Source organism: Portunus trituberculatus, chromosome 4 (assembly GCF_017591435.1).
Source record: "Portunus trituberculatus isolate SZX2019 chromosome 4, ASM1759143v1, whole genome shotgun sequence".
Taxonomy (NCBI): Eukaryota; Metazoa; Arthropoda; class Malacostraca; order Decapoda; family Portunidae; genus Portunus; species Portunus trituberculatus.
In genome coordinates, this window is record NC_059258.1 from 3,797,571 (window position 1) to 3,802,570 (window position 5,000).

Here is a 5,000-nt window from a genome sequence, read left to right on the forward strand (position 1 = left end):
AGAAGAAAAGATTGACAGTAGAAAAAATAAAATCCAAAATAAAAATGAAAAGATGAAAAAAGAAAATGAAGAAATTGAATACAAATGAAAAGAATAAAAGCAGAAAAAAAAATAAAAGATCAAAATGAAAAGATAAAAAAAGAAAATGAAGAAAATTGAAAGAAAAATGAAAAGAAGAAAAGATTAACTAGAAAAAATTATATCCAAAATCAAAAAGAAAATGAAAATATTGAAAACAAATGAAAAGAATAAAAGCAGAAAAAAAATTATTAAAATGAAAAGATGAAAAAAAGAAAATGAAAAAAAAGGTCAAGAGCAGAAAAATCTAAAATAAAAAATAAAAAAGATTAAAAAGAAAATTAAAAAAATAAAGAAAAATGAAAAGAAGAAAAGATTAAAAGCAGAAAAAAAAATAAAATCCAAAATAAAAAAAAAAAAAAATTGAAAAAAAATTAAGAGAAAAAAATATTAAGACCAGAAAAAAAATGAAAACCAAAAGAAAAAAGAAAATGAAAAAAAAATGAAAAGAAAAAGATTAAAAGCAGAAAAAAATGAAATCCAGAATGAAAAGATTAGAAAACGAAATTAAGGAAATGAAAATACGAGTAAGAAAAACATGGCAGGAAAATAAGCAAGGCCTGGTTTCAAAATGGCCACTAAACCATCCATCACGTGTGTCTCTACCGCAGATGAGAGAGAGAGAGAGAGAGAGAGAGAGAGAGAGAGAGAGAGAGAGAGGACGGAAGATCAGAGGTTAAATTGCTGGTAAGAGTGAGAGGAAGAGGAGGAGGAGGAGGAGGAGGAGGAGGAGGAGGAGGAGGAGGAGGAGGAGGAGGAGGAGGAGGAGGAGGAGAGAGAGATCGTTGGGGAAAAATGAGGGAAAAAATGAAAAAGTAGGATCATTGGAGAGAGAGAGAGAGAGAGAGAGAGAGAGAGAGAGAGAGAGAGAGAGAGAGAGAGACAAGAAAAAAAAAGTAACATAAAAATAAAAAAGAGAAATAGGAAATGCAAAAAGAAAAATGGAAAAGAAGGAAAAAGGGAAAAATTAAAGAAAAGAGAAGAAGTGAAAGCAAAAACTAATAAAACAAGAAATAAGAAGAAAGAGGAAACAAGAAAGAGGAAAGAGGAAATTGCCTTCAAAAGAGCCAAGAGGATACGATGAAAAGGAGAGGAGGAGGAGGAGGAGGAGGAGGAGGAGGAGGAGGAGGAGGAGGAGGAAGAATAAGGTGACCAAGAGGAAGAAGAAGAAGAGGAAAGAACAAGAAGAAGTAGAAGATGACGAGGAGGAGGACGAGAAGAAGAAGAAGAAGAAAAAAAAAGAAGAAGATGAAGAAGAAGAAGAAGAAAAAAAAAAAAGAAGAGGATAATAAGAAGAAAAGGAGAAGAAGGAGAAGATAAAGAAGAAGAATCAGCAATCAGTAACACACACACACACACACACACACACACACACACACACACACACACACACACACACACACACACACACACACATCTTTTCCCATCACAAAGAGAGGTAAGAGTTAAGAGACAGAAGAGAGAGAGAGAGAGAGAGAGAGAGAGAACATACCAATCCCTGTCTTACAACCTCCAATGGGCTGAAAGTATTAGAAAAGACACTCTAAGTTAGGTCAAGTTAGGTTAGGTTAGGTTAAGTTAGGTGAGGTTAAGTTAAGTTAGGTTAGGTTAGGTTAGGTTAGGTTAGGTTAGGTTAGGTTAGGATTGGGTTTAAAATAAGTTAGGTTAGGTTAGGTTAGGTTTACAATAAGTTGGGTTTGATTGTGTTGTGTTTATATTGGATTGGACAACCTTATAAAAAAGACTAACACTACTGATCTTTTTTTTCATTTTATTTTCATGTATTCTATTTATTTATTTTTTTTTTTTTTGCCATTGGTGTCGATCAAATAACGATGAAAATGTGCAATCTTTTTAATACATTTTTTTTCTATTTATTTATTTATTTTCTTTTTTTTTTTTTTTTTTTTTTGACTGGATGGATCAGAGTGAACGGAAATATGCATATGTATTTGTTTGTGTGTTTGAAGGCCAGTACTCTCTCTCTCTCTCACTCTCTCTCTCTCTCTCTCTCTCTCTCTCTCTCTCTCTCTCTCTCTCTCTCTCTCTCTCTCTCTCTCTCTCTCACACACACACACACACACACACACACACACACACACACACACAGGAGGGGGGGGATAGGAGCAGTGTGGTTTGAGGTGTAGGATATTAGCGAGTGTAGGAAAAGGAGGGTGTAGGATATTAGCGGGTGTAGGAAGGGGAGGCTGTGAGGTGTAGGATATTAGCGGGTGTAGGAAGGAGAGGGTGTAGGGTGTAGGATATTAGTGGGTGTAAGAAGGAGAGGGTGTAGGGTGTAGGATATTAGTGGGCGTAGGAAGGGGAGGGTGTAGGATATTCGTGGGTGTAGGAAGGAGAGGCTGTGAGGTGTAGGATATTAGCGGGTGTAGGAAGGGGAGGGTGTAGGATATTAGCGTGTGTAGGAAGGAGAGTCTGTAGGATATTAGCGTGTGTAGGATATTAGTGGGTATAGTAAGGGGAGGTTGTGGCAGAGTGAGAGCGTGGCCATAAATCCTCCGTTGGGCCGCAGAGAGAGGATCGTCAAGTGGCCGTCGCCTTAACAACAATTTATGACTTTCACTAATTAATGCATTTATTTACTCCACGGTTCAAATACTCCTTACTTTTTTTTTCTTCCCTTCCTTTTTTTTTTTGCTATTTTATTCTCCTACTTTTTTTCTCATTTATTCCTTTTCTTTTTGTTTTTTTTCATCCTCTCCTTTTTTTCTTTTTTTTCATCTATTCCTCTTCATTTTTTTCATTCCTCCTTTTTCTCTTACTTTTTTTATTTTCCTCTTTTTTTTCTTATTTATTTTCTCTAATTTTTTTTCACCTTTTAATTAATGCATCTATTTACTCCACGGTTCAAATACTCCTTACTTTTTTTTCTTCCCTTCCTTTTTTGCTATTTTATTATCTTACTTTTTTTCTCATTTATTCGTTCTCTTTTTTTTTTTTTTTTTATCCACTCCTTTTTTCCTATTTTTTCATTTATTCCTCCTTTATTTTTTTTCATCCCCTCCTTTTTCTCTTTTTTTTATTTTCTTTCTTTTCATCTCCTTTTTATTTATTTTCTTTCTTTTTTATTTTCTCCACGATACAAATAGTAACACTTTTTTTATTCCTCCTTTTTTAGTCGTATTTTTTTTATTTTTCTCTTACTTTTTTTCTCTTACTTTTTTTCATCTCTACTCTTCCTTTTTTTCTTTCCTTGTTTCTCTTACTTTTTTCATCCTTTTTCTCCTTTTTTCTCTTTTTCTATTCCTCCTTTTTTTATTCGTATTTTTCATCTCCTTTTTTTGTTATTTTTCTCTTACTTTTTTATTTTCTCTTACTTTTTTGTTTTTCATCTCTAATCTTCCTTTTTTATTCTTTTTTATTCTTTTTTCTTACTTTTTTCATCCTTTTCTCTTTTTCTCTTTTCCTATTCCTCCTTTTTATTCGTATTTTCATTTCCTTTTTTGTTATTTTTTCTTACTCTTACTTTTTCTCTTACTTTTTTCATCTCTAATCTTCCTTTTATTTATTTTTTTTATTCTTTCCTTTTTCTCCTCTTACTTTCTATTCATCCTTTTTCTCTTTTTTTTAATTTTTCTCTTACTTTTTTTGTTTTCATCTCTCCCTTTTTTTATTTCATGATACAAAAACTGCTCCTCTTTTTCCATTCCTCCTTTTTATTTCTTTTTTAATTCTCTACTTTTTTTGCTATTTTTCTCTTACTTTTTTTTCTCATTTATTCCTCATCTTTATTATTTTATTCTTCCTCTTCTTTTTTTCTCTTTTTTCTCTCTTCTTTCTTTTAATCTCCTCCTTTTTTACTCATTTTCTTTCTTTTTATTTTTCTCTTACTTTTTTTCTATTTTCATCTCTATTCCTCCTTTTTTATTGTATTTTTTTTTCTTTCCCTCGTTGTTTGTAATTCTTTTCTCTTACTTTTTTTTATTTTTCCCTCTTCCTTTTTACTCATTTTCTTTCTTTTTTTTCTTTTTCTCTTATATTTTCATGATCATTTCCTCTTTTTTTCCTTTTTCCTTCTTTTCCCTTAAATTTTCCGTTAATTTTCCTTACACGTCTCTTTTTTTTCTCATTTCCTTTAATTTCCAGTATTTTCCCAACAATACATTAAGAAAAAGACTAAAACTGCTCATATTTTCTTTTTTTCATTTTATTTTTCATTTATTTTATTTATTTATTTATTTATATTTTACCATTAGTGTGTGTGTGTGTGTGTGTGTGTGTGTGTGTGTGTGTGTGTGTGTGTGTGTGTGTGTAGTAATTCTCTCTAAATGAATTATGTATATATCCTAACTTTCTTTCTCTCTTTTTTTTCTATCTCACTTTCTCTCTCTCTAATTTTCTTTCTACTCTTCGAAATGTTTGGTTTGTTCGTTTGTGTGTTTGTGTGTTTGTGTGTTTGTCTTTCTCTTCATTAATCTCACTTTTTCTTATTTTCTTTCATTTTCTTCCTTTTTTTTTTTTTTTTTTTTGTCTGTATGTGTGTTTGTCTTATTTTCCTGAGTTTTTTATTGTTTTCTTCATTTTCTTTCTATTTTACTAAGTGTCTCTAGTTTTCCTGTCTGTGTGTCTGTGTGTGTGTGTTTGTGTGTGTGTGTGTGTGTGTGTGTGTGTGTGTGTGTGTGTGTGTGTGTGTGTGTGTGTGTGTGTGTCTTTCTGTCTGTCTGTGTGTTTGTGTGTCTGTCTGTGTTTGTGTGTTTGTGTGTGTGTCTGTCAATCTATGTAAGCTTTTTCATCAAACATTCATATTTCAATTACAATTTTTGCCTCCGTCTCTCTCTCTCTCTCTCTCTCTCTCTCTCTCTCTCTCTCTCTCTCTCTCTCTCTCTCTCTCTCTCTCTCTCTCTCTCTCTCTCTCTCTCTCCCCGTGACAACATTAACGCAAAGTATTGAATTAGTCAAACACT

General features: G+C 32.2%; 1 pseudogene; it reads right to left on the bottom strand.

Moving 5' to 3' along the window:
* The window catches only part of LOC123511641, a 42,553-nt pseudogene that overhangs the window by 30,188 nt on the left and 7,365 nt on the right, over positions 1-5,000 (bottom strand).